Genomic DNA, 8716 nt, shown 5'->3' with positions numbered 1-8716 from the left:
GTTGATCTTTCAAGTTTAGCATTATGTTTGAAAATGATTTTGTGTACCTTATATAAACTAATTTCCATAACCAAGGAGGTAAGTTAATTTGATGGTTAAAACTATTCAGACATTTAAATAGGTTCCTCCACTTCTTGTTTTCCTTTTCATCTTCTATCTCTGGTTGAGAGTGGCGGAAATATTGAGATACTGAGATATTTCATCCATTGTGACATTTCATATTGCACTTCAATAGCCAGTTAGAAGCAGAGTGGTCCAAAGCATCTGATTCGAAACCAGGCGTTGGGGGCTTAATCATTTATTTGGTAAAATCTACTTTGTTGCTCAAGCAATATTTTTAGCCTTTATTGAGTAAGAAGAGTCAAAATATTATCAGATTTTTGGAAACCCGAAAATTTGTGACTATGTTTTTCTCAAAAAATATGATTGTGGACAGTTTTGGTAAGTTAATTCATTGCCTATTTTGAAAAGCATTTAACCCCTGCCACTGATGTTACGTCTGTCGAACACCGAAAAATCTATGTGCAATCTATCATCAAAGTTATGTATTGTCGGAAAAGAACATTTTCAACAGAAGAGTTATACAAAGAATCTAAACTATTTTGTCCCCGTAAACTATTTATTTTGCAAACTATGAAATACATCTTTTAAAACAAAAACAAATTCTAAAACAATGAAAACAGAATCAATATTAGAAATAATAATGTATGTTATACTCCCCAAACGAACACAAAACAAATGCAAACACACTGCAGTTTCGTTGGACCTCGTACTCTCAATCTTTTACCGAAAAATATTCAAGTGATTACTAAACTTCCTCAATATTTAAAAGAGTTAAAATTATGGCTTTTCGATACAGCAGTTGAAACTTTTTTTTATTTAATTTGTATCAATTTATGTTTCTCATAAAATATTCACCATATATTACACTAAACACTTATAACTTCACTATACACTATTGTAAACACTTTTTATACAAACCGCTTAGACAAAATGTAATTTTGTTTTAGTTTTATATTCCCACAGTTTGTTTATTTCTAGGTAAAATAATATAATAACAGCTGCGCCTTAGTGGGTTCCCATTATTCGTATTGATTTATATAATGTTGTATGTAATTAATGTAAAAATTGTGAAAAATAAAGGAATTAAAAAAATAATAATTTTAAAAAAATGCTACGTCGCCATTTTGCGGTACATTGTTCTATATCTTCTTGAGCCAGCTCCCGCCATTCTTCAGCACGGCGGCGGCAACTGTGGTTATCGCTGATTGAGGAGTTGCAGCAGGTAAGTGTCCACGGGACGTGAGGTCAGTAATGAGTTATTAATATTGTAAACGATTGTCTACTAGATTTATAACTGATTTAAAAAACTCTAACAATATTTTTAAAAAAAGCGATATTTTAAGCAACAATAAATATTTAACAATAAATATTTTATTATTACCGCGTTTTTTTAGACCATTTCTTGCATTAAATATTTATAAAAAATCACAATTCAACAAAAAAAACTCACAACTTCTGAAATAATTGCAGCTAAAATGCACGTCTATCAGACTCCTCAGCAGAATGAAAACAAAAAATTCACTTCAGTGACAGAGGATTAAACAGGTTAAGTACCGAGCAAGTGCATGCTGTTAATCAGTGGCGGTTCTTCCCTTAGGTCAATTGGTGTTTGACCCCCCAAATTTATAAGACAACAATAATAATCAATTAAATTCATCAAAACAACTGGTATTATTCTTAATTTATTTAAAATGTAACGCGAAACAGCAGCGGCGGCGAGTAACTAGCAGTGGCATCTGTTGTCTCTAATGGAAGCTTTCATTCATAAGTCCACACGATTCGCTGGGTCAATTTAAAGAATGTCCACTTTTGCATCTTCTGTCCCTATGCGCGCCATAAAATAAACGAGATAGCAACATATTTTTCGTCGAAGTAAAAATTAGGTACCGAATAAAGCTTAGGGACACTTAGGTCATGACCGTGAGGGAGACAACACGATGAATATTATATGTTTTATAGAGATGGTGACATAAACAAATGTCGGTTTTTCATTTTACACGCTTGTAGTGTGTGTAACAATGGTTGTTTTTCAATTGGATAGTTCGGGAAAGATTTGGAATAATTATTTATGTTGTTATCGATTTAGAATGAAGCTGAATAACGAAACAAAACAAAAAACGTAAAAGATCTTTCTCAAATAGAATCGAACTCTTATTTTATTTACTTTAATGTACAACTACATTAAAACTTAAAATCTTAAAGATAATTTGCCGCAAGTACATGGATTGTGTATTTATTTCAAATTTACCATATTAACATAATATGTATTTAGAGTCCGCGACCTATTGATATAGATAATAATATATGGGCATTTTTCACAATATCAAATAAAGATTAGTCACACATTTTTTTCAAATGACCTACCACGACTTTAACCCTAGAACCGCCTCTGCTGTTAATATTATAAAAATTAAGAAAGGATAACATTAGACTATTTAGTTACTTTTACATAATGGGATCATGTTAGATTATAACGTTGAAAATTGTTGGTTTGAGTTGAAATTGATTACTGTATAATTATGCTGAAGGGTCAATTAGTGCACAATCTGACATTTGCGATTTCCCAGGTACTCTAATGGAGGGTTAAATGTTTAATTAGCTACATAATTTATGGTTACGCATTCAGCGAAAACTAGTCACTGCTTGCTACTGAATACGGAAGTGGATTCTGCCAACTGAAGGACGGGGGTGAAATGTGAAGGGTGGTTTTAGGATTAGGCATTTGTATTATGGTAACAGAGTGTTTGCAGTGGAATGACTAGCCAGGTGGGTGAACTGACCGCAGGGGATGATTTTGGAATATATTGCGCCAGACGCGAAACATAGGATTCACTATTATTGGATTTGTATTACGAGAAACAGTTAAATATAACTACCTACTTATATATATAATATGGTGTCTGAAAACTTGTAGTATAAGCGTGAAACTGGTGAGTCTACAACACATTTCAAGTTGATTTTGTGGTATAACGTAAGGTGATTTAGCAGGGGTGACAGGGTTTACAGGGTGAGGTGTGAATATGATGCGCCTGCCCACAAGCTTCGGGAAAGGCTGGCTTGGAGAGACCCTTTGGCCTCTCCAACTCGGTGGATTGTGCAGTACCCAATCTGCCAACACGAAATATAAGTATAACAATTATAGAATAATAAAAACATCAATTAAATGGATCCTCCATCAGGATGGTCCCAGTATCAGCTGCAACCATCGCTCATTAAGAAGAGAAATGAGCCATTTGGGAGCAGCTACTACATTGACATTGGTTGAATTCCGTGTCCAGTCCCAGAAGCTTACTATAGTCTGTGGCGAAGGAAGGTAAATTAAAAAAGAAAGTATTTGATTTTTTTTTAAATAAATTTAAAATAAATCAAATTTAATAATGTTATAATAATTATTAAGTTCTGCAAGTATTTCTGTTATTTTTACAGTTTTTAATGTGACAGCTGTTTCGGCTTTTGAGGCCATTATCAAACAGTCTTATTATCAAATGGCCTCAAAAGCCGAAACAGCTGTCACATTAAAAACTGTAAAATTAACAGAAATATTTGCAGAACTTAATAATTATTATAAGGTTATTAAATTTGATTTATTTTAAATTTATTTAAAATAATTAAATGGAGTTCTACGAATTAAACACCAAAACAATAAATAAGTATTTGATTATTAATACGTCTTGAAAAGAATCCTAAACTACTTATTTAGATGTGAGATATTATGACTCGAAAAATATCTATAATCCATCAGAGAGCTTCACATTCAAATTCACTCTTCTTAAAAAAGTGCTTATCAATATTCAAACCAGGCTCTTCAATTTTCCAAACTTCCAAGTCAACGTGTATAAATTTTCGTTTTTCCAGTAAAACGGTCCGACTTTGTGAAAGTTTCCCTGTTTGGGATTATTTATCACGTCCGAACTGGGGGTGTAAAATAAATATTTACACCCTCTTACATAAACAGTCCTAATCTACGATGGTGTTAGGATAGAAGGAAAAGAGAAACTCGAATATTTCTTACACTTCATGGGTCATATTTTCTCCGGGAAGGAGCATGAAAGTTTGTGTCGTGTTTAGTGCCTTTCTGCCAGAAAGCTTATGGATAATGGTTGGGGGAAATATGCAAAAGTATTTGCTGATAAAAGCGGTTAGGTGATTTTTCTTGAAGTACCTACGGAGTCGTTATTCAAATTTAAGCTAAAGAACCTTCGTCGATTCGAGTCATCATTAACAATATTGTTATTCTATGTTGTCCATATTTCATGAACTTTTTTTAGTATTTTGATAGGTATTTCACTCAAGTTTACAATTTAAAATACGAAAGAATTTGTATTTTATAAAATACTTGACATGTAGTCCGTATTATGTTAATTCTACAAGACAGGTTTTACTGATCGTTTGTCGTCAGTGCGATTTTAGATCAAATTTAGTTCAATCCTGACATTTAGACCATCCCATAAATTCTTCATCATTCACAACTGTAAGAACCAGTTTTATGTAATTTAATATCTCTGATTACCTATGTAGTGTTGTAGCTCTCTTAGGCGCTCTCGGTTGATATTATTTAAACAAAAATCACAAATTAAAATCTTGAAAATGAGTCAAGTATCGCCATTAACGAATAATTAGTGGTGATCTGTTAATTAACGTGAGTTATATTCAATAATATTGAAGATAATGTAAAAACATTATATTATACAATGTTGTTAATTAAAAGCTGTAAAATTTGGTCCAAATTTGTATACAAAGTATTTTAAAGTTTCATTTGTGTTAATATTATTGTCTGCGAAGGGTGAAAAATTAATTCTTATACAAGCATGATATTTAACACCAAAAGACCATGAACAAGCCTGCTTTGAAGAATAAGGTTTATTGTATCAGGGCGATAAAAACCTTCACGTCACAGATAAGGCAACGGAAATATTCCTTTAAAAATAAGGCTTTTATCGGGGTCGGAAGGTATTTAAATGAAAGAAATATCTTTATTTATTTATTGGACAATTTGTACAGCGCCGTTTTTGTGAGACATCACCTCAGTGGCGCTTATATTACATATACGAAAACTAATACATTTGTGCGCATGAAGAAAAAAGCAGAAACAAATTTTGATACTAAAAGTATTAGTAAATTTCATTGATATAATTTTTTGTATTTAAAACATTATTTATGATAATATTAGCCTCGCTTTGTACTTTGCTCGTGCTAAGACCCCCATTTTACAATTGAATAAAAACATGAAATAATAAAATAAAATAAATCTGAGTTGATATATATAAAATAAAATAAAACGATAAAGGCGGTTTTGAAAAAAAATATCATCAAAAATCTTCAAATATTATGAGGTACCTACGGTTGTACATAATGAAGTGTGTATTGTAATGGTATTGTGAATTACGTACCTACATATTTTTGATTATTTTTCGTTATACTTTCCCACCTTCCGCTTTCCTATCCTTCACCAATTGGGGATGCCATAGTCTCACTGGCTCTAGACGGTTGGGAGCAGTTGGGACTTTTGTGCGGATTCACATTAAAAAATAAAAATAGTCGTATTGCCACATAAATATATAAACACACAACGAATATGCACATAAAACTTATATACCTTAGCAATAAAATGAGAAATTTCCATTACCTTATTGTCTTTTTTTATTTTATTTTTTGTTGTTCTTTAAAGTATTATCCCGTTAAACTACAACTAAGCAGTTTTTCAACGGGATGTACATGTTCAATTACAATTTAAATATTTATACATAATATTATTACTAATTATAAATATGCATAATATTGTTACTACTGATAAGATATTCAGATAATTATTATTATTGGCACACATAATCTAAAATAACAACAAGGACGGGTTGTTTCAGAAAATTTTAAAAATTCATCAAACTTCAAAGTTAATTTTAAAGTTCTTGTAACGTTATAGAACTGTGTAAGTTTTGATTGCCAGGGTAGTGCCCGATTATTGTTTTGTTGAGAGTTTTTTCGGGTGGCTGCCCTGCGATCGGTTGGACGATCGGGCCTAATAACGCGGGTAGGAAGGTGACAATACGGGAGAGGACGATTCCGCGGTGTGCGTTGCGTTTTGCCAGACAAATTGATATTGAAAAAAAATGAAAAAGAGAACGCGGATACCATGAACCGATCCTTCGGAGAATGAAGGATACAGACTTTCCGTGTAAACTATGTGCATTACGGAGTACTTATGTGTGTGTATTGCGTGGTTACGTTATAGTTTCGTTCGCTTTACATTAATATTTTGTTCAAAAGAACCGGCTGACTTCGCGCAGGAGTCAAAACGTCTGTTTTATGTTTGGTATCGTAGAGTTGATTCTGTGAGTTATAGGTAAATGATTTTTTAAATGTTCACAAGAACGAAACGAACGAATGAATTTAGTTTGCATATTTATTGTTGTAGGTAGTGTACATAAATATTATTTGAAGATTTAATTAATAAAGTACAATTTAACATTGTAGGCGTGGCGTATTACGGTTCAAGAAGACACTTCATCAAATCTGTCTGTCTACAAATGAACGAATAAGGGGGAGTCAATTTGTTAAATTTCTCCCTCAGACGCGGCCCATTCGTGAGCAAGTGATTTATGCTTCCCCTTACACTCACTTTGGGGCAAATTGTTCTCGAGTGTCTGTTTCCCTTCACAGAAGCTTTTTTCTCCGGTCAGACCTTTCCAGATACAAGTGGCTTGAAATTAATTCAGCCCAGTCTGCGATGAAATAATATATTTTGGCAAATTAATGAAAACCTAACAAATTCTGAGGGGTTTGCTGGATTTATTTTTCATATGGTTTGATGCGTGTGATTTTGTTATAAAAGATTTTAGAAAAACACTAAGATTAAAAAATAATAAATTTGAGTGCGCTTTCTGAACATGATTAATGGGTAGTTGTTTGAACGACCGTTAAATTTGAAAATCGTCGCAAATAGATTCTCAGCACCATTTTGAAAAATAATTGAAAATAATTGCAGGGTCTCCGTTAACAGCCGATTTTCGGCCTGTGAGGTTATGGTAATTTTTTAACGAAGTGTTTTAATCGCGTAACGCAATAGAGCATTTGACAAACCGATGTCGTTTTCGGGCGGAGAATCGACGATCAACAGGGATCATCGATTTGCGACGATATTATATATGACGATTTGTCAAACAACAGGCCCTAAGAAAGATTTGCTTAAATGGTTTGAATAAACTGCACATAAAAATAAATGAACTAACGCACTAGTTGTGTACCTATTTTGAACCGAAAGCCTTCTCTTTTCTTCCCGTTCTTGAATCTTTTTTCTAGTAACACTACGATATTGGTTTGCGATAATTTCAGGCACAGGTAGGTAGGTAAATTTTTCAAATCCAGTACTCTTTACTTTTAAAAAGATTTAGTTGATATCTTTAAGGAAAAAAAATAACCTAAAATCAAGTTTAACTTTTTTTTAATCCTTTCTCATTTTGTATGTGCAAACTGTAAAATTTTAAGTGAAAAAAGAAACCAAATCAATTGTTACTCCATAGTAATTCCGCTGTATACAATATTATTTACACTGCATCGGTAATTATTGAGCCGCGCAATTTTCCCACCATTACACGCAAGATAATCTCTGGCAGCGGAGTTATGCGCGCAAACTAATAAGTCCCCGGTGGACGTAAACCCCATGTTATTGCCAGGTGCATAATGATGCATATTGTAAAGGCATTAAATGCAATTTGTGGCCACACGAATCGAAGCAATCACTGAATAAATGACCGAAGGCTCGTTCGGGACTTGGCCAATTTATCTCCGTACAAATTGGTTTGCCCACTTTTGGGAGATAAGACATTATAACATTATACATACTATAATAATAATAATAATAAAAATAAAGTGTTTATTCCGGTATGTGGGGAGGTTTTTGCAGTCCCACACATCACATATAGAGATACAACAAAATATATAATCAAAAACAAAAAGATAGAACAGAAAAACATAGAAAAGAAAACAGAATAAATTGAAAATAAAATAGAATAAAATGATAAAATAATAGAATAATAGAAAGTTGAAGCCTTAAGGGAGCCGTGATTATATTAGGCGCTAGTATTTTTCTCCAGTGTGCGTCAATGCTGGAGGATGGAGTGAGGCGGGCTTCCATAGTGAGAATATTTCCAGAGCTTCTTATCCTTTCCCTCATTCCTGCCACCCTGGATCTAATAAGGGCTGCATATCCGGGAACTCGCCCCTCCGTGAACATACGGGAAGCGCTGCAGTATCTGGGGAGACAAAAAATTGTGCGGAAGGCGTTGTTGTATTGGACCCGTAGTCTTTCTATACTACTCTTTTTGTAGTTTGCCCATAATTCGCACGTGTACAACGTTGCGCAGAAGGAAAGGAAGAGCGTCCTTTTTACTGCGTTACTGCAAAGGCGAAATCTTCTGCTGAGCATGTTTGCTTTAACGCTGAGAGCTCGCATTTGTCTATCGATATCATCATCGTCCATCAGATTACTGGTGATTATGTGTCCAAGGTATTTAGTTTAGTTTATTTTTAGTAGTGTTATACCTAATTGGTTTTTGTTTTTTCATAGGAATTTTGAAATGCTGCTGTATTGCATTGAAATGATTTTCATATACCTAACGCGATATTTTCGAAATAATGGGGTCACTGGTTTGATCTC

This window comes from Hesperophylax consimilis, chromosome 6 (assembly GCF_061612785.1).
Source record: "Hesperophylax consimilis isolate HC1 chromosome 6, BYU_Hcon_1.0, whole genome shotgun sequence".
In the NCBI taxonomy this organism is placed as follows: Eukaryota; Metazoa; Arthropoda; class Insecta; order Trichoptera; family Limnephilidae; genus Hesperophylax; species Hesperophylax consimilis.
Note: the sequence above shows the minus strand (reverse complement) of the source record.